Here is a 21,643-nt window from a genome sequence, read left to right on the forward strand (position 1 = left end):
CCAGTTTTGAATAATATTGCATGAGTTCCTTGTTTTTCAATGTAACATAGTATTCCATTGTGTGAATATACCACCGCTTCTCTATACGTTCATTTGTTGATGGGCACTTAGGTTGTTTCCAACTCCTTGCTATTGTGAGCAAATCCATGATAAACATGGGTGTAAATATATTTGCTTGGGTGTCAGTTATGGTCTCTTTGAGGTATATTCCCAGTAGTGGAATTGCTGGGTCAAATGGTATCTCTATTTGCAACTTTTTGAGAAAGCACCATAGTGCCTTCCACAGTGGGTGCACCATTTTACACTCCCACCAACAGTGACTAAGGGTTCCCATTTCTCCACAACCTCGCCAGCATTTGTTGCTTGCTCTTCTGTTAAATTTTGCTATTCTGACTGGGGTGAGATGATATCTCATAGTTGTTTTGTCTTTTGTATTGTTTGACTGTAAAGAAAATTTTTTCCACTGTAATAATCAACTGGGCTGCACAAGTCAGAAGACCAAGAACGAGCTCTTCACTTTCTTCATTCTCTCCATGCACAGTCTATCACACCATCATTCACGTACATTTGCCAAACTACCTCTCAAATCCATCCACTTTTCTCTCAATCTCCAAACCATGTTAGTCAAAGCCATTATCTCCTGCCTGAACTTGGCAATTGTTTGATAATTTGCGTCTTAGCTTTCTCTCTTATCACCATTATAGTCTTTTATGCTGCCTAACACATTTTCAGTGCTATTCTACTGCAGCAGAGTAAACTCCACATCCTTTTCTGTGCCCAGTGGAATGACAGACCTTGTCACACAACACCTTCTTTCCTCTTCATTGTGATTAAACCACACTGATATTCTTTCTCTTCTTCTGATACTATCAATTTATCTTCACTTTAGAGCCATTTTAACAGCTGTTCCCCTTATTAACATATATTTCCCCTGTACTGTTCACTTGCTGCAGAAGATAGAAGACTATAAGCTTCAATATGGATTGCATTTTGCCATCAAGAAAAAAAAAATCCTTACCATAGACCAATAGGCAATATCATGATAAATAGGGAAAAGTTTGAATTTGTCAATGATTTAATTATACTTGGATCCACAACCAAACCTATAGTAATAGCAGTCAGGAAATCAAAAGATGTTGTACTGGGAAAATCTAGGCCTCTACAGAGTGCTAAGGAGCAAAGATGTCAGTTTAAAGACTAAAGTGTATCTGATTAAGCCAGAGTCTTTTCGGTTACTTCTTATACATTGAGAAGTTGGATAACAGACCAGGTTTACCAGAAGAGTAAGTCATGCCTCTATATTATGGTGCTCAAGAAGAGTCCTGACTATCCCCTAGACTGCCAAAACAACAAACAAGTCTGCCCGGGAGAAAGTGCCACCAGGGCACCCTTTAGAGCAACGATGAAGAAACCTAGTCTCATGTACTTTGGCCATATTGTCATGAGGGATCTGTCCTTGGAAAAAGACATCATGTCAGGAAAGGTAGAGGGTCACAGAAAGAGAGGATGGCCCTGAACAAAATTAATTAACTCAATGATTATAATAAGTACGTTGTGCATATATCAGAGATCAAGGACGGCACAGGATAGGGCAAATTTCAGATCTCATCGCTCTAACAGTCACCTTGATGGAAACTAACAAGAACAGAATTTTTCTCGAAGCTGATTTCCTTTCAATCCAATTTCATTTTCAATGTCTACTTCTCAGAAAGGTTTCCTTTTACACCTTTATCTAGGGAGTTCACACAGAGTTCCTCCTTGTTGAGTATTTTCATTGTTCATCTTATCGCTCGTTGAAATAAAGCTTATTTTGGTTTGTTTGGCTTTGGTCCTGTTCATCAGACCTGTAGCTGTATAAGAATACTTAATGGTTCTGCCTTGTCACTGCTGTCCCCTCATAGCCAGCAAGTACTGTGCTTGTCACTCACTAGGAACCCATAAATACTAAATGAATATATTCATTGACAAGTGCATATACTTTGATAGGCTAGTGAGCCTGCTGTTTTCTGAAATAGTTCTTTTTTTAATGTGGCTAAAATAGATACATTAAAGGACAAATACACAACCTGTTTGTATCTTCTCAATAAGCCCTCATCAAAGAACATTTTCAAACAAGCAAAGTCATTTGGAAATGACTGGGCTTCAAAGTCCTTTGAACTCTCCTTTGGGACATTTGACTGACTGATGACATTTTTGTACACCTTTGGGAAGGTGGATCTTCATGTAACTACATTCTCTCATGAACTATTCCAGTAATAAGGATTCTGATTTTCCACTTTTCTTTTTACCCCATAAAATACATAAATCAAAAAGGATGATTCTCTCATGGATAATAGGCATTTTATCAATTCCTGCTGCCAACATTAAGAGTAATGTTTGGATTCTTCCCCCTGGAGCACATTCAATCCTTTTGATGAATTAGCAACTGGATTCTAACAGAATAAATGAAACACTATGGAATCTATATAATTAATGAAATGGGCTCCCATGTATAGTTATGGTTTCAAGTTGCTAGCAATGCAGGCAGTGAATTGCCATCAACATAGTTCACAATAGGGAGCAAATCTGGATTACTTACATGCAAGTTCACTCAATTTACCTTAAGACGGTAAAATAAAATGTTTATTAAAAAGTGCAATTGAAAGCTCAAATCTCCAGAAAGATCGGGGAAAGTATCACCTCAAGGAGCTATGACACAGAGAAAATATAAATAAACATAAAAACTAACAAACAAAAAAGAAATAAAACCAGTCATAAATAAAGATCTGCAAAAGAATTAGATAATTTGTAATCGGTATACCTGTTCTGTCGTCTTTAATTGGGAATTTCCTTGTGATATGGCTTAATCTGGTTTCAGACAAGATTTTACTCTATCCCTTTCTTAATTTTTTATTTTGCTTGTAAACTACCTCCAGAGATCAAACTCTTTTCTAGAATGCAACAAAATTCTGAAATGTCTTGGATCAATGACAAAGTGGGAGGAGATAGAATGGATATGTAGGTGTGCACAGAACTGTCAGCTAAGCATGGAAGTAAGAAGAGAAAGAGAAGTTGAAGGAGGTAGAGTAAATAGAGAATGTAGAATCTCAGGGTAGCAATTCAGGTAGAACTCATCCTGTAAGTGTGGAGGATCCGGTGCATGTAAATCTCACTCATGAAAACTAGAATGTCCCTAATAGGAGGATAGCAACTCAACTGGTACAAAGGAATGGAACAGACCAGAGATGGAGCGATTGTTTCTAATTAGGCATATGTTCAGACTATTCTAAGTTCCAAAGTCCACTCAGGGCCTGTGTTTGGTAATCTCTATAAAGTCAGTTTTGACTCATGACGACTTCATGAATAAAGAATAGAAGCTTTCCATACAGTTTAAAAAAATTAAAAACACATCTCTAGGTTTATCTTCCCAAGGACTCTGGTTGGGTTCAAACAACTGATCTTTTCTGATCTTTTAAATATTTATTTCCTCTGAAACCCAATAAAAGGTCATTATAAGTTGGAATTTGGAATGGACTTGAGGGCAGTGGGTTGGATTGGGTTTGAGTTTATAACTTGATTTGGTCACCTAGAAAAGGATTCCTTTAATTTGACAATTTCTACTAGCTGATAAAGAGTGAATCTATAAATCTTGGATTGAATATGTAAATAAAGGCCAACAAAATTCTTAATTCGTCTTGCTCTGATGTGAAACAAACACCAGTACAAACCTATACAACACTAATTCATTTCTGTGGGCTATCTATTTAACTGCTTTTAAGTGTCAGCTTCACTATTTAGAAAATAATAATTTATAAAAGGAAGAGAGAATAATTTGTTCACAATGTTTTAGAAAACAAATAAAAATATAAATCTCAGTAAATAGAAGTTATAAAAAACACACATACACACACACAAATGTAAATTGCCCACCTGAGTAATATAATGCCAGAAATTCAAACTTACTAGCTGGGGTCAATAACACTGTGGAAATAACAAAGAGTAGAATCAGTGAATTCGAGAACAGAACAATGGAATTTATAACAGAAAGATTTTTTTTTCCGGAAATCTTCAACAATGCCTCAGAGGTATGTGAGACAAAAACAAAAGATTGAACACGTCTACTTGATATTAAGTATTTCTCTCTCTCTCACCCCACCCCCCCCGACCATGGTCAAATCAGAACCAACTGTTAGTTGAAATTCCAGTAAGTTTTTGGAGACTGTGCTTCAAAGGATTAGGAATGACTCACTTTTCTTTCTGGAAACTACTGGTGAATGCTGGTTGACAGAGAGGCACCATTTTGGAGTTAGCAGCACAACTCTCTATATCCTATGCCACCAGAGTTCTCGATGTTCACTATACAGTCCCAGTAATCAGGAAAGTTTAGTATTGGCAGGGAAATAGATATTTTCATCAATAGAATTAAGTAGAAGACAAAGAAATAATTCTACAAAATCATGTCCAATTGATGTGTGGTCACTCAAGACAAATATCAAAGCTGTTGAACAAAGAAACATTTCAATGAAGAAGATAAATTATAAACAAGTACTTGGAATAACCTGCATTCTGCAGATGACACAACCTTGCTGGCTGAAAATGAGGAGGACTTGAAGCACTTGTTGTAGAAGATACAGGAATGCAGCCTTCAGTATGGATAGCATGTCAATGTCAAGAAGACAAAGATTCTTACCACTAGACCAACAGGTAGCATCATGATGGATGGAAAGGAGACTGAAACTATCAACACCTTCGTCTTACTTGGAGCCACAATTAACACCTTTGGTACCAGTAGCCAGGAAATAAGGAGACATATTGCACTGGGAAAATCTGCAGTTAGGGACCTCTTCAAATTATTGAGGATTAAGGATGTCAGTTTGAGTATTAAGGTATGTCTGATTCAGGCCATAGTCTTTCCAATCACTTGCTATACATCTCAAAGTTGGTCAATGAATAGGGATGCTAAAAAAGGAAGTGACATCTTTGAGCTCTGGTGTTGGAGAAGAGCACTGAAAATCCCATAAATGGCTAAAAGAACAAACAAATATGTCTTAGAGGGGGGAAGCTTGAGTGCTCTTTGGAGGTAAGAATGATCAGGCTTCACCTCACATACTCTGGGCTTGTTGCTAGGAAGGCCTATTCCTTGGAGAGGAACATGAAGGGTTGAGGGTTGGAGAAGGACAATGGGACCCTCAGCAAGATGGATTGACGTAGTGACTGCTGCAATGGGCTCCTGGGTGTCAGGAAGTGTGAGAATGGCGCAGGATCTTTTGTTCATGGGGTTGCTATGAGTTGTACTTGACTTAATGTCACAACAACAACTTGAGATGACTCTAAGTTGACACTCATCAAAGAAATTATAATTAAAACGACAATGAGACATTACTACCCAACTTGGGAATAAATTTTTTAAATGTTGATAACAACAAAGGACTAACAAGGATAAATAAAAACTGGATCACTCATTAACAAATGTTGGAAATATATAATAGGGTCACTATGAGTCATGTTTGACTTGATGGTACCTAACAACAACAACAACAACAACAACAACAACAAATATTCTGTTAAACAGGTTTATTTGGTTGGTTTTTTTTTAACTACACACAAATTTTCTTAAGACCTAGTAATTATACTCTTGGAGGTTTCTTCAAAGAAATGAAAATTTTGTTTACATAAAAATATGACCATGAATGTTTATCATATCTTTATAATAGCTGGAAATGTGAAACATCTCACATGTTCTTCAATAGGTCAAACTGTTAAACTGGTAGATGAATTGCTGTTGTTGTTAAGTGCCATTGAGTTAAGTACAACTCATAAAGACCCTATGAACAACTCGTATGGACACTGCCTATCCTGTGCCATCCTCACGATCTCCGACACACTCAAGACCATTGATACAGTTACTATGTACCCACCTAGTCTAGTTGAGGATCTTTCTCTCTTTCGCTGCCCCTCCACCTTCTCAAGCATGATGTCCCTTTCCGAGGAATGACTTCTAGCAATATGCCCAGAGTATCAAACAACTCTTCTTTCAACTAGGAGTCAAATGCTTCACTCTTTGGACCACTGAGGAACTACTGCTCAAAGTTTAGAGGAAGTAAAAAGGAAAGTATGAAGTAACCTGAAAGTTTTTTACTAGTCTCTTTCCTTTTTCATCTCCCTTTCCATACAATATACAGAATATTTTTATTGTTCTCTAGAATTTCTGTTCCCAAAAATCCTTTAGGAATCTTTGTCTTATGCATAAGAAGCTATAAGGGAAGAAATTTTAACCCATAAGTTTCTCCAAGGCAGAAAGTTAAGACGGACATCTGGTTTCCCTCTCAGTATGTTGTTGCTAGGTGCTTTTGAGTTGTGTATGACTCATAACAATCTTATGAACAAAAGATCTGAACTCTGTCCTGTCCTTTCTCATCTTTCTCATCCTCAACATGCTGGAGCCCATTTCCATAGTCACTGTATTAATTCATCTCACCACATTCTTCTCTTTTGATGACCACCCTCTACCTTTCCAAGTATGATATCCCTTTCCAAGGAATAGCCCCTTTTAACAACATGACCAAAATATGTGGAAAAAGTTTCACCATCCTTACCCTCAAAGAGCATTCTGATCTAAATTGTCCAAACTACATAGTTTATCTGGGTTGTTAACTTCCCAGTTAACTACCAAAACCCAAACCAAAGTGACAACAGTTGAATCTTTTCTAATTTATAGCAACCTTGATCAGCTTTCTGCAGGACAGATGTGTGGCTGGAGAAGTCTAGCATTCTGTTTTTCAGTGCAATACCCTATAAGCTACTCCATTATTGCTTCACAAGCAAACTAGTTTCTAGTATTTTCTTAGGGTTCATGGTCACCGGATACCAATAAGTATCCATATCAATGTTGTAATGGACAAGGTTGTGTTCATGATATGCGTAAAATTTGAGACACAAATTTCTTATCATAGAAAAAATCATTTGGGGGCTAAAAATACATTAAATGCTCTGATAGTCTTTAATAGGCAAACTTTGTTTTATTTTTTCTCCTTTTCTAAATGAGCATGTGCCTTCCTGTGCTGGACAAGTTAACTCTCATTCCTAAGAGGTTTCTCTCAATTATTTATTTGCTGATTATAAACAAACCCAGTATGTAGCCAGCCTTAGATTATGCTTTTCCCTTTGTAAAAAGAAAAAGAAAGCAGTCCCAGTATTGGGATCTTTAAAGAAAGAATTGCCAAGCCAAGCTAATTAAAGCAGGTCAATTAAACAACACCAAACCATCCAAAGTATAAAAAAGCAATTTTCCAGTTAGGGACTTAAGATACAGCCATTACCTGTTTAATTTGACATGTAACCAAGGTACAACATTTAAAAGCACAACAGTTTTCTCAGACTTTGGAAAACTTACTTTACACTAATTTTCACAAAAATTTGTAACTTAAAATTTATTTCTGAAAGGTTTTTTTTTAAAAATATGCAATTGAATCAGATTCAATGAAGAGTGCAGTTTAATCTAGTGATTATATAAAACTCATCCCTTGGTTAAATCTTCAGTTCGGATCCAACTTGAGGATATTTTAATAATGTCTTTCTGAAGAAAGTAGCAAAATACAACAATGTTGAAAAGACAGTGAGCAGCAAATGCTAGTCAGCATAACAAGAGACTGGAACTCCCATACAATCCTGGTAGGAATGGAAATTCGTGCAACCACTATGGAAAACAACTTTGGTGCTTCCTTAGAAAACTGAGAATAGAAATATAATTTAATCCAATAATTCCACCACAAGTATGTATTTCAAAGAAGCACACTCTTGTTTATTGTAGCATTCTTTATAACAACAACCCAAATGGTCACCAAAGAGAGAATGACTAAAGAAACCGTGATTCAGTTACACAATGAATTGTTATGAATCAATAAAAATCAAGATCAGTAATTCATTAAATAATGAACATGAATGAATCTAGAACAAACTATGCTGAGTGACATAATTCAGTCACAGAAAGGACAGTCATGGTATAAGACCACTAATATAGAAAGCTAAGGAATGGTTTGCACACAGATAAAATTAATTTAAGAGGGTTAACAGGGATATGATGGATGCGAGATAGAACTAAGACATTAATATGCAATTTCAGTGATAGGAAAGATAATATACAATGAGAGTTTAATTAGGTATTGTCTAGAGAGGAGAAAGCAGGACATAGGCACTCAGGGCCTCAAATATTTCTCAAAGGGCTAGAGAGAATAGAAATAACACTGCTACTCACTACCACAGAGCAGAAAGTATATAATGAGCCCATAGCTCATGTCGGTGGTACCTCTAGAACCACACCAACAGCAAGAAGTGTGTTTATTCGTTGCTGACTCACAGACTCCCAGATACGGTACCAACAATGGGGTTTATGAGGGAAGGAAGTTGGAGAGTAGAAGAGGCAAAGAATATCACCCAGAACATATTTTAACAAAGCAATACCAAAGTAAAATTCCTCAATTAGTCTAGGCTCTGGTTTCAGGTCAGTAATCAAATCCAAATCACCCAACAAAGTTTGCCTCAGAGCAGTTATAAATCAGCTGCTTCTTCAAATATCTGGCAAGAATAGTCCAACTTTGAACCATGGACAGCACAAATTCAAGAAACCTCAGATCATATCTTTCCACAATTACGCCACAGCCAATGCCACAGTCTCTCTACTACCAGAATCTCGCTTTCACCAGGGTCTTGCTGCCACAAGCCTTTCTCACTTCAAGTCTTACTTTCCTCAAATCTTGCTGCCCAGTTCAGGAAGCACTCTTTGTCTTATCTTACTCCCACAGCTGTTGGTGATTTACAAGACCATATGACTGCAGTTAGGGTAGCTGGAGACCAGAGGTGGCTAAGTATAATGGTTTTAAAATATTTTTTTTGTCTAACAACATAGATATTATAGTAATTTTTACCAGCTATTATTAATACTATGAAACAAAAATGTCTATGAATGCTTGAATGAATGAAAAACATGATTTATAAATTGTCACTCAGAGGAAAAATAATATTAAAACAAATAGGATTGTTCCTAGAGAAACCAGAAAACTTTCATCTGTTCATGAAATGATTCTTAAAATACAATGTTCAGTTGTGTTGACTGTAGTAAAAGAACTATTCTCAGTGCTTCCAAGAATTTACTTAATTGAAGGTGTCGGGGATTGAATTGTGTCCTCAAAACACATGCATGTAGTGACGTGATCTGGATTTTTTTTAATTGAAACTTCATGATATTATACATAAACAGATGTAAAAGGATTAAGGAAAGGATAAAATACCCTATAGAGCTGCCATCCAGAATACATATAATTTGTTTCCACCAATTGATCTACAGGAGAGAAAGGGCAGTCTCCTCCTGAATTATTTACTGCATCTTAGAAGCTACTAGAAGGTTAGCTATGAGTCCATTTCAACTTGATGGTACATAATTGGTGTACATAATCGAGTTGCCTGTGACTCATAGTGACGCTATGTCCAACAGCTCTGAAGCCTTCCCTATTCTGAGCTGTTCTCACCGACTCCAGCACACTAGTTGCCCTAGTTACTCTATCAACCCATCTCTTGCAGGCTTTGTTTCTCCTATTCTGCCTTCACCCTTCTGAGCACGTTGTCCTTCCCCAAAGACTGGTCTCTCCTCACCACATGCCCAAAGTATGTGAGACGGAGCTTCAAAATCACTGGCAATAAGAGAGATTCAAATCAAAACCACAATGAGGTACTGTCTAACTCCAGTAACAGTGACAAAGTTAAACAGAGCAGCTAGTAGTTAATGTTGGAGAGGATATGGCAAGATAGGATCTCTTATATACATTTTTGCTGGGATTCTAAAATGGTACAAGCATTCTGTAAGGCAGTCTGGTACTTTCTCAAAAAGCTGAACAGAGATATTCCATATGACCCAGCTACTCCACTGCTCAAAATATACCCTGAGAAAATGAGACCTGAGGGACAGAGACTTGTAAACCAATGTTCATAGCAGCATTTTTCACCATCTCAAGAACATGGAAACAGCCGAGAAGTCCAACCGCAATTGAATGGATCGAGAAATTATGGTACATTCACACAATGGAATACTACACAACACAGAGGAGTAATGATTTTATAAATTATTACCTAACTTGGGAGGGACTGGTGAGCATTATACCAAGGGGAACTAACTCAGTTCCATTAGGACAAATATTGTATAAATATTGTAGAATGAGTATGAGGATCCAAGGGTGAGGGAAAATAGAGATGTGAGAATAGGTGGAGTGAGAGGGGCATTAATCATGGGGTTGTACAATTTGATGGGTAGGGAGTGAGGGAAATTGGAAGAATTTGATCTGAAAAAAACAAAGTATTCAAATTTTGTAAATAAACTAGCATTAAAAGAATAAAGTAACAACAAAATGTTAAAAATAAAAAAATTAGCCTCCAAGGAGAAACTTGGTTTCACTCTCTCCAAGACAGACCTAGTTGTTTTCTTGGCAGTCTATGACATGTTTAAGCCTCTTCTCCAGCACAACTCAAAGGCATTGATTCTTCTCCTGTCCTCTTTAGTCCTTATCCAGCTCTCTGATGCATAGCAAGTAATAGTGAAGACCATGGCCTGGATCAGGCACATCTTCGTCTCTAGACTGACATGGTTGCTTCTCAGTACTCTGGACAGATCCCTGACAGCAATAATATTCCCATTATAGCCCTGAGAGTCATTACAAGAAGAGTTTTGCTAGGCTGTTGTCTGTCTCTCCTTTTGTTTTATAGAGCAATAAAAAAAAGGGCACAGTGTAGGGGGCCTCAAGTGGAGTGCATCTTCTTAGACTCAGGTTCTTGCACTGGTGGTTCCTTGAGAGCAGGGAAAGCTAGTCCTCATGGAGATCTCCAAGGAATACCAAGCCTATAGATCCTGAAGGAAACAAGGACCTCTTCCCGGAACAGGTACAGAGGGCCCTCCCTGAGAGCTGGCACTGTGAATATCAACTTATCACCCTCTAAATTGTCATGGAATACACTTCTCTGTGTTAAAGTCATCTGGTTATCGGAGCTCTGTTACAGCAGCACTAGATAAGTAAGATAGAACATAGAGTCTAGGAAACTGCATTTTGATAAACACACACTGATATGCTTTTGTCCATCCTTGGTGTGCCATTTGGTCACATTTTTGTGGGGTGATGAGTTCTGAATGTCTGCCAAGGAGTTTCCTATCAGCAGGATTATCCACAGTACAGAAATTTCAGTACAGCTTCCAAAGTAAGACAGACTAGAAAGGACGGACAGTTGACTTCCAAATAAGAGTTGTGAGTCAGAACCAACTCACAAATGACCCTCATATCACATTTTCAGAAACTGTAAATTGTGTGGGAGGATATTGCCCATCTTTGTCCTACAGAACAGGTACTGAAGTAACTTTCAGTTGGGTGCACAACTTTTTACTCAGTAGACCACCAGAGCTCCCCAAATAACTAGACCTCAAAAACCCCTGTATATAACAATAGACTCAAACACATAAACAAGTATGAAGATGGTAAAGGGCTTGGGGTATATATTACTGAAATACAAAGTCACCATATGAATCATAGCTGACTGGCAACACCAACAGCTAAGCACTTACAACACCAACAACCAACCTAGTATATGTGACAAGTGGAACACAGTAGAAAACATTCAGCCCTTAACAAATCCAATGAGACATTAAATGACTTCCAACCCATCTCCATGGGATTACTTCTGCCAATGGCAATATCCATCAGAGGTTTTGTCTCATGTTAATAGATTCCAAAGACCAAAAAGTCCTGCAGTTGTACCCACTACTTTCTGACTTATCTTACAGAAGTAACTAAAAGCCATAACATCTTGAAACTACATCACTTTCAGTTTATTCCTCTTACCCAGATGTAAATCCAGAGCTTCAATGTTTGAAACTTAATCTCCTTAATCATGTGCTTCTCTTGACTTACGGTTTTTATTTACCACTTTTCTGTGTCCCTGCAGAGTTGATTACTGGGTGAGCCATGCCTGGCTGTCTCAGAAAGTTGATTTCTCTGTGCTTTATAGAGTTAGACAGGCCCGTCAGGAGTTTCAGGGATATTATACAGGTGGCTGCATCGCAGTTAGCATTTACAAGGAGGTGAGAGAAAGTCCCACAGGGAAGAGAGATTTTCTGTTTTTCAAAAACAGAAGATGAATGTAAGGGTAAGCAAAAGAACATCAGCAGAGCTCACGTTGTGCAGCAAGATCTCATTTAAAAACTAAACACGAGAGAGAAGAGACTTCTAGACTGTGGCTTCTTGCTTTCTCTTGAACATCAAATAGAGAGAAATGGGGAAAACGAATGAAATTGATTCATAACCCAAGAGTAGTTATGGTGATGAGTTGACCAAAATTTGCCAGCAGGAATGTGTGACAGCCTGCAGCTAGCTCTTCTGTCAATGCCAGCAGAAGTGCCTGCCCCAGTATGGGGCTCTGGGGCAGCCTTCACACGCTGGCGGAAGCTCCAGTCCCTGCCTACCCTCCTCAGCAGTCCTAGCTCAGTACTTTCACGGAGTCCAGATGTCTTCTTAGGTGGAGACGGTGAGGATAGTGAAGGCTAGGACCTTATTGTCCATAAGCTCAACACGAGTCATGGTGGACTCAATGGCATCCAGTAACAACATCCACCTTCTGGAACCAGGTCCGAGGTCCTTCTCCTCCAGACAGAGAGAGTGTGCAGGTCCAGAATGGCCACAAATCTAGTCTGAGTGCAAGGTGGTCCTGAGATGCCCTTAGGAGTTGCTTTATTACACTACACATGACCTCCAGTACAAACCATGTAAGTCCCAAAACCCATAGCTGGTGTCTAGGAACCCCTGCATTCTCAGATGCTGTAAATAACCAATGTAGAGTTGTCTTGTGCCAAAGCAGATGCTCAGAATATCAGCGCACCCATGACCTTTAGGTCCACACTAATGTATCCCTCCAACTAGGCCACGGGCAGCTATAACCACTAATGTGTCATTTTAACCAGCTGCCATTCAAAACCATGCACCTATATGATCTCAGAGAATATTGGCTCCCATAATAATTCATTATTCTCCAACCAGATCACAAGTAGCCTTGGAAATCCTGGTGGTATACCAGGATGCTGTGCAGATCATAGGATTTAATTTTGGTATAGTTTTCTGAATCATCAGACTTGAAAGTTTGTGAAAGAAAAAGATCTTTTATTTTTAATTTTTTTTTCACATTAGAAGAGACAAGTATTACAGAGTAGGACACAACCTTTGACTGGATTGTGTAACATAAAACCAGATTTCAAAAGAAAGAGTCGCTGTCAATGACTCTTGGAGTGTGACAGCCAGATATCTGAAGGAAATACATGTATTCTCTTCTATTCTTCAGGGAATGCATTTGGAAAGTCCTTATCACCTCGATCTGTATGGTGAGCATATCATTAGAGAGGCTGGACTTAATGAGGAAGAATGTCATCAGAATTGGAGGAAGATTCATGGACAATTTACTTCATGCAACTGATGTACCCTTGCTTGCAGAAAGCGACGAGAACTTGAGGCACTTGTCACGGAGGATCAGTAACTGCAGACTTCAACCAGAATTACATATCAACGTCAAGAAAATAAAAATCCTCAGCACCGTGCCAATAGGTACCATCATGCTAAATGGAGAAAAGATTGGACCTGCCAACCATTTCATCCTGCTTGGATCGACAATCAACACGCTTCTTTGGTACTAACAGTCAGGAGATCTGGAGACATAAAATGTTGGGGAAAGTCTGCTGTCCAGGATGTCTCCAAAATCCTGAAAAGCAATTATTTCTGTTTAAAGACTAGGGTACACCTGATTCAAATCATAGTCCTTCCAATCTCTTGCTTTGTATCTGAAAGCTGAACCATTAATGAGTATGACAGAGGAATAATTGACATCTGGGCATTGAGTTGTCAGAAAAAGTGCTGAATACTCCATGAACTGGCAAAAGAGCAAACATACTGTCTTAGAGAAAGCACAACTGGAGGGCTTCTTGGAGACAAGGATGGAGAGGCTTTGTGCCACATGTTTTGGGCATGTTGTTAGAAGAGACTTATCCTTGGCAAGGGGTATCATGCTTGGAAAAATGGAGGGTAAGCAAAAGGGAGAAAGACCCTCAATAAAATCTATCCTCTTGATACAGTGTCTCCGGTAATGGGCTCAGGGGTGTCTGGGATGGTAAGGACTGTGTGGGACAGGATAGAGTTCATGTCTGCCTTTTAGAGGGTTGGCTATGATTCATTCTTTACTCACTAGCATTTAACAGCAGCAAGCAACATACTTACCTCCTGATTTTGCCAATGAAGGAACAGAGCCCAGAAAGAGAAAATCTTTCACAGTCAACAGCTAGGCAATTTCAGAACTAGTTATAACTCTTCTGCATTGTCCCCACTTTTTCTTCCCTGTTGTTCAGTCTCCCCATTATGCCAAGAAACCCAAGAACTCTAGAAGACATTCATACATTTGAAAAATACAGATGATTGACATATATTATCCATCCTTTCTGGACACTTTCAGAAGACCAGCTGCTAAAACAGAAAATCAGAACTCAAACACATTGCTGCTAAGTTGAACCAACTCATTTCTTACCTTCCAGCAAGTTTTGGAGGCTGTAAATGACACTGACCAAATTCAAGCCTCGAGTTACAATACTTAAGGATGCTCTGGGCAGAATATGGAATGATCCAGAAAGCTTTACAGAAGATGGAAAGAGTATACAGCATCATTATATCAAAAGGAATTGGTTGACACACAAGAATTTCATGAAACAACGTATGGGCAAGAGCCTGTGGTGATGAAGGAAGAAGTTCAACAAGTTCCCAGGAATTGATGGCATACCAATTGACATATTTCAACAAACATATGCTTCCACGGACGTGCTCACCAAGTTGTGCCTAGAAATGTGGAAGACAGCCACTTGGCCAACTTACTGGAAGAGATTTGTATTTGTTCCCATTCCAAAGAAAGATGACCTGAAAGAACGCAGAAATTGCAAGCAAAATTCTGCTTAAGATTATAGAAAAATAACTGGACCAGCACATCAAATTTAGAGAACCGCCTAAAGTGCAAGCTGGGTTTAGAAGAGGCCGTGGTGCTTGGAATATTATAGTTAATATCAGATGAATCTTAGCTGAAAGCAGGAAGTACCAGAGGAATTTCTATCTTTGTTTCATTGACTATGCAAAGGTATTTGACTGTGTGGATCACAACAAACTGGCTGACTCCAAGAAGAATGGGATTCCCTGAACACTTGCAACAATGAATGAATGGAATTCCAAAATCTGTAGATGTTCATTGAAATGAAAAATAAACAGACTAAATTAAAAAAAAAAGATGGGACCTACTTGAAATAACTTGGCTGCCATTGCATATGGAAATATATTCATGAGTGATTCAGGAAATGAGAAAAAAACAAACAAAAAAAAACCCACAAACCTATACTTGCAAAACCTATACTTGGACCAGGAGGCAGTCGTCAGGACTGAGCATGGTTCAAAATTGGGAAGGGTGTACGCTAGGGATGTACCCTAACTCCATACCTTTTAAATCTATACATGGAACAGATTATCCAAAATGCTGAGCTCTATGAGGAGAAGTGGGGCATCAGGATTGGAGGAAGACTCATCAACAATCTGTATTATGTAGATAGTACAACCCTGCTTGCTGAAACTGAGGAGGATCTGAAGCACTTGCTGCAGAAGGTCAGGAATTGGAGCCTTCAATATGGATTGAGGATCAATATCAAGAAAACAAAGATTCTTATCACTGGGCCTACTGGTAGCATCATGATAGATGGTGAAGACTTAGAGATTGTTAGCAGCTTTGGTTTGCTTGGCTTTACAATCAACACTATTGGTATCAGCAGCCGGGAAATAGAAAGAATTGATGCCTTTGAGCTGTGGTGCTGGAGAAGAGTGTTGAATCTATCATGGACTGCTAGAATAACAAACAAGTTTGTCCTGGAGAGGGTGATACCAGGCTGCTCTTTGGAGGCAAGGATTCTGAAGCTTCATCTGACATACTCTGGGCATGTTGCAATGCTTTGGAGGGTGGAGGGACAGCAGAAGACCTTCGATGAGATGGATTGATTCAGTCACTGGGGTAATGGGGTAGGTATGTAGGAGACAATAAGATTGGCACAGGATAGAGCAGGGATTAGGGCTGTTGTATGAATCACTGGTGATTTGGCCACACATAACAACAAATTACACTGAAAGCAATTGTCCTTTTTCCCCCCTTTGAATCACTGGCAGGTTTGAACCCCAAGAGAGGTGACACTTTTGGATAAGCAAATCCACTACACATGCCACCAGAGCCCCATAGAAGAGGTCATAGAAGGTCTACAAACATGAGGGAAATCCTCAAACATTTGGAATGGCATGACAGCCCTATCCACGGGCGCAGATATGCCACAGGTCAGGCGGCGTGCACAGGATCGAGTATCTTTCCCCATATTAAACATACGCCTGCAATATTGTCCATAAGGAACTCTTATGCACAGTCACAGAACTGCAGCAACTGGCATCAGAAATTCCTCACTGGAGTCTTCGTAGAGGGAAAAAGAGAATCAAGATTTAATGACATTTCAGAATAAACACATTTGCTCGCACGTGTGTGTATGTGTGTTGTTCAGAACTCATCTGATGTCATCTCACAGCCATACAGGAGCCCTGGTGGTGGTAAGGAGCGGCACTGCCAGTTCCGTGCAGTTCTAATCCACCAGCGACTCTGTGCGAGAAAGATGAACACGCTCTTCCCATGTCATTATCCCCTCTGAAAACTCGAGGGAGGGCCAGCTCCGTGTCGGTTCCAACTCGATGGTGAACAACAATAACTACAACCATGCATGTATGTCTGAGAATAGGTTGGTTTGGGGCTTTTTTTTTGTTTAAGTTTTGCAGCAAACTTTAGCCTAGCAAAGGGGAGTAAAACCAAAATAAAACAGGGAGAACCTAAACTCTTACTTTACATTTTCCTGTTTTACATAATATAGTGCTGGCACAGTCCAAGCATTTCCTACCTAACTTCAGGCTCTCCCTTGGAAAAACCATGCTTTCCTGAGTGTTTCAATCCCTCATGTGAAAATACAGCTGAACATTTTTCCACTTGCAGCTGCCTGAAGTAATGGATTATGTCTTTGAACTTGCCAGTAAACTTCACGGTCTCAGTATAAATATCAAACTTGTCAAACTTGCTTTCTAAGGAAATTCTGTAATGAAAGGCTTATCTATCTGGGGGGTAAGTTAATGCCTCGATGTTGCTTCAAAGCCAGGTCCTGAGAAAAATGTGGTTGTACAGAGCTTCCTGCCAGCCATCAGGGTCATCTCCGGCCAGCCCGGAGGCTGGTTCACTGAAGATTGGACTCAGACATCCTCGCTGGCCTCCACAAAGCCTGCTTCTCCCTCTGTGAACTTGACACCTTCCCCAGCCTTCCCCTTTTCCTTTGTATCAACACATCCGAGGACCTGAGGAGTCTGCGCATAAAAGCCTTCTCTGAAGGAAAAGACAAGAATATAAAGGTGAGGTAGGATTCCAGTCAGAGACTTAGGGGGTCTCTAGTGCTGTGAGGTGAATAGTCAAACAATGCCTCGCTTTCTCCTCAGCTGGTCTCCAGGGGCTGAGAAGGCCAACCAAGTTCAGGTTCTCTGAACCTAAATAATGAGGGAGCCAAACCAAACTTACAGCTGTCCAGTTAGTTTGTACTCACAGTGCCCTTCCATCTTGTTTCCGAGGCTGTGAAACTTATTAAGAGGAGAGATTTCATCATCATTCCATCCAGCAACTCATGAATTGAACCACCAAACTTTCAGTTAACAGGCCAACACATAACATACTGTGGCCGACAGGATCCCTCTGGCCCTGGGAAATGCATCTCCAGATTGTTATTGTTATCGTTGTGTTTGTGGATGTCTTCGAGTCAACTCCAATGCACAGAAACTCTGTGGACAACAGCGTAGAGCCTTGCTCTGTCCTGCACCGTGCTCAAGTCCACTGCCACAGTCACTGTGTGGGTTGACCTCCTTGAGGGTCTTACTCTCTTCCACTGACCCTTTGCTTTTTGCAAGAACTGGTGCCTTCTAACAGTATGTCCGATTATGTGAGCTCAAATGGCACGATTCTTGCCTCTGAGGAACACTGTGATTAGACTTCCTCGCAAACACATGAGTCTGTTCTTTGATCAAAAGGGGAAACCATTATTGTAGAATGAGTATGATGAGTGTGGGATGAAGGAAATGCGAAGGATCTTTTGTGAAAAACAATGTGGTAAAACTTGTAAATAAATCAGAGTAATATAAACTTTTTAAAAAATATATAATTTTTAAAATATTTTTAAAAATTATAAATGAAACTGGCAAACTGTTGAATAAAATGTCTTGTGATTCTAAAAAAAAAATGTGAATACTGTGAATGGTTTCTGGTCAACTGGCTTAAGCACAGCCAATGTTACCATGGAAGACAAGCTGATAAGACCTTAGGAATCAGTGCTTATCTGTAACACATGAGTCAGAATCTACGTGGTATCAACTGCTTGGATTTTTATTTTATAGACCATAACAACAGTGTAATGATAGTACTAAAACATTCTAACAGCAAATTTCAGGGGGTCAAAGAATTTCATTTTTAAAAATGGCACTTAGAATAGTAAGAGCTAACTAGAGGCAATTGATTATAGGCACTATCTGCCAAAGCTGATGTCTCTGAGACCTGTGGCATCCTCCAATAGGAACACCCAGCATCTCCATGAAGTGCCCATCGTCATGCCTTGTTGGAGGGGCTGGATGGCATGGGCAGAGACCTTTGATTTTCTGCTTAGGCAGGTGGAGAATGATCTTGTAATGGGAACCTTCTGGCCTTCTCTAGACACGAAGTATTTTGATCTCAAGTTTCCTTAATAAACCCTAGAGAAGAGCGGTGGATTTAAATGTGCCCAAGGGTGCTGGACCAAAAGTTCGATTCAGGGAAACCACTAACAATATCAGACCAGACCCGTGGAGTTAATGTCCATACCTGGTCCCACCAATAAAGCCACCAGACCTGTTGTTTCTTCTTTTTTTTTTAAATTTTTTAATCACTTCTAAATCTGTGGCCAGCTGTATTGTAGTTAAGTTTCAAAATACTCACTTGGCAGCTTTGAGCAGTGGTCCTATAATGTTTATGAAGCCCACTGTGCTAGTTTGAAAGCGACATGCACAGATAGGCACTTTAAAGGGGGCATAAAATGTAGAAAATGCATTACCAAATGCACACCTTGGTATTAACCACATTCATATGAGTTTTGTACTTGATTCAATAAACCAGTGGCGTAATTGCCAGATGTAAAATCCGCCTGTAAAAGTTTCCCTATACCTTAACCATATATTCTCAAGTACCCAAGCACAAACATGGCATCTCTCTGTAAACAATGGGTTAAAAAAAAGATGTGTGAAACACTCCTCAGCAATGCATGCAAAATCTTTATTTATGTAGGAAGATAGTACGAGGAGATCTGTTGGCGGACGCATGCAGCACAGGGGGATCAGACTGCTAATTGTGAGGTCCACAGATGAAGCAATCAGTCAATCCACCAGTCACCCAGCAGAAGGAAGAAGTCTTCTCTCATGAAAGTATCAAAGCTAAAATACTCACTTCTGTCAAGTTGTTTCTGGCTCACAGCTATCTTCTTTGGTTTTGGGGACCATAAGTAACAGGAAGAGATTGCATGTCATTTCTCCCGTGGAAAACTGGTAGATTCACACTCGGGAGACAGGCAGCCTTAGAGATAGCAGTGACACTTGCTAGGAACTATGCAACCAGAGCTCCCTCATAAATATTTATAGCCTCAGGAACTCAATGGAGAGTGGCCTTGGATTGGACTTGGCTCCATGGCATTGATTATGGGTAGGGGTGTGGATAGAGAGAGAGAGAGAGTGGTAGAGCTAGAGCTAGAGCTAGAGCTATTATATATGATATACTGTACTTTTCACAGCACAATATTGCCAAGCATTGAGGGAATCAAGTAACATTTTCTGATTTTATCCCCAGTTTAACTCACCTCATGTAAGACAGTGTTGCTATTGCTCATTGCTGCCCAGCCAATTCCAGTTCTGGTGACCCCACGTGTGTCATGCAGAACTGCTCCATAGGGTTTCTAAGACCGTGAGCTGTTGGGAGCAGATCGCCAGACAAGTCTTACGAAGCACCTCTAAGTGTATTAGAACTGGCAACCTGTTTCATCAGTGTAGAGCACTTAACAAATTGTTCTGGCCAGGGAGTCACATAAGATATTAAATAGATTAAAAAGCTTCAAGTCCTTTCAGATTGTTCTCCTGCCTTCTACCAGCACATACTCTTCAGGGTAGGAGGTTGGGAGGGGGGAAGTAACAACCCAATTAATATTTTGTTAAAGTTATTAGCTGCGTATGTCCAGTGAATATATATATATATTCACTGACACGTGTAACTCCCTTCATTTGGACTTCATCCCTTTTTTCTGCAGCACTAGGTAGAGACCCAGATGCTGGGCCTCGCTGAGCAGGTTATTTTTATCTCCACTGTCTGTATTATCTGGTCAGAGATGGACACAGGAACAAAACCTGGGCAGTGAAATGTAATCCACACTGTCACAAGGCTCTCTGGGAAGTGAGGCTTCATCATGTCTGAAGCTCTTTGAGGGTGCTTACCTGCTGCTGAGAAGGTACATCTTTTCTTTCTAATTTTTTTTTTTTATTGTCTGAGTAAAAGTTTACAAAGATAATTGATTTTCCACTCAACTTTTCATAAGCAGCCTTTTAAAAAAATTTGGTGGGTTTTTTTATTCTTTTTCATTAGTATTAATTTTAATGGAAGTTTACACAGAGACTTTGGATTTCCTTCCATTCATCATTGCACTTTTCTCCCTGCTCACGCCTCACCTCCCCTCAGTTTGCTGTTCTCTTTGAAAAGTAAAAGAAAAATTCTTTTTGTTATGCAATCCCTCTCCCCCAAGTCCACTCCACTATGCAGTTCTGGACTCCTGTCTTGACAATAATACCTAATTATATATCCCTTTTAAACAGTTCTTCCCTCATCTGTGTCAATGCAGTATACATAATTTATCCCATCTTTTTATATTTCTCCTCAACACTGATGTCAGTCCTGTTTTACAACAGTGGCACAATACACTATTTGTCCTTTTGTGACTGAGATATTTCACTCAGCATAATGTCCTCCAGGATTACCCATTTTGAATAATATTGCATGAGTTCCTTGTTTTTCAATGCAGTGTAGTATTCCATTGTGTGAACATACCATAACTTCTCTATCCATTCATTTGTTGACAGGCACTTCAGTTGCTTCCAACTCTGTTATTGTGAACAAAGCCGCAGTAAACATGGGTGTGCATTTATCTGCTTGGGTAGTCTTATGGTTTCTTTGGGGTATATTCCCAGTTAGTGGAATTGCTGGGTCAAATGGTATTTCTATTTGCAACTTTTTTGAGAAAGCGCCATATGCAGTTTTTTAATGACATTAACTAGAACACCCACTATGTGACTACACATTTCCTGCCTCCTCCTTGTGATTCTCATTTTTGTGAACCCTTCTGTCCAGCCCTGCAGAGATGCTGCCATTCTGATCTCATGTCATTGATTATATCAGGGAGTGAGTGCCTTCCTGCATTCATTTTTAACTCGAATAGGTC

This window comes from Elephantulus edwardii, unplaced genomic scaffold (genome assembly GCF_000299155.1).
Source record: "Elephantulus edwardii isolate Elephantulus edwardi_28Jun2011 unplaced genomic scaffold, EleEdw1.0 scaffold00087, whole genome shotgun sequence".
In the NCBI taxonomy this organism is placed as follows: Eukaryota; Metazoa; Chordata; class Mammalia; order Macroscelidea; family Macroscelididae; genus Elephantulus; species Elephantulus edwardii.